The sequence below is a fragment of the Phocoena phocoena genome, chromosome 1 (assembly GCF_963924675.1).
Source record: "Phocoena phocoena chromosome 1, mPhoPho1.1, whole genome shotgun sequence".
Taxonomy (NCBI): Eukaryota; Metazoa; Chordata; class Mammalia; order Artiodactyla; family Phocoenidae; genus Phocoena; species Phocoena phocoena.
In genome coordinates this window covers 111,702,955-111,703,939 of record NC_089219.1, presented here as the reverse complement: position 1 = coordinate 111,703,939, position 985 = coordinate 111,702,955, and positions in this window count along the sequence as shown.

The following is a 985-nucleotide window of genomic DNA, read 5'->3' as shown; positions in this document are numbered from 1 at the left end:
AAAATTCTGTTTTAATTTCTAATACGGTGACTATTGATAGCTATAAACTACAAGCAAAAAATCTCTTTGGAGTCTTAATTTTTAGGAATGTCCTCTTAAAGGGATCCTGAGACCAAAAAGTTTTGAGAACTGGGAGAGTATGCCTAAGAGCTGCAACAAAGATCCAAAAACTCAAGGGCGCAAACAAGATAGAAAGTATTTCTTTCATGTAATTGCCCAAGGTGATTGGTTCCTGATGCTCTGTTGTTTTGTGTGGTAATTCGGGAACTCACGTTCTTTTATACTAATTTTCCTGCTGATCCCTAGAACAATGGTTCTTATACTTTAGCGTGCATCAGAGTCACCTGGAATGCTTGTTAAAACATAAAACACAGTCCCTAGTCTCTTTCCCCAGAATTTCTGATTCATGGGTTTGGAATGGGGCTCGAGAGTTTGTATATCCAACAAATTCCCAAGAGATGCTGATACCACTATCGGGGGGATCAACTTCTACGGTATTGTCCTTGTCTGCAGGCTTGAAACTGTGTTGCAGCCAGCAGGAAGGGGAAAAAGCATGAAAGAGTTTGCCTACTTTTTATAGTTCTTGGGCTGAAAGCAGCACACATCACTTCCTCTTTATTCCATCGGCAAGGCAAGAATTTAGCCTAACAAATCACCAAGGGAGGCTAGGAAATGTAGTGAGCTGAACACCTAGGTAGCCAGTATTTCCATTACTATGGAAGGACGGGGGGGATTAATTTTGATGGGCAGTGAGCAACAGTATCAAGACATTGGAAGAATAAATACTTGGATAGGACTAATTAAATAGGCAATATGTTTCATCAGGTAAAGAACAGAAATTTACTTAGAAGTGTGGCAGGGGAAAGTCTAGGAGAGTAGTATATGTATATATAGAAGTGAAACTGTCTTTTGGAAGATTGGGACAGAGTAACGTGGTTAGGAGGGCAGAGTAGAGGGGGCCAGGTAGTAAGTAATAGTGGAAGGT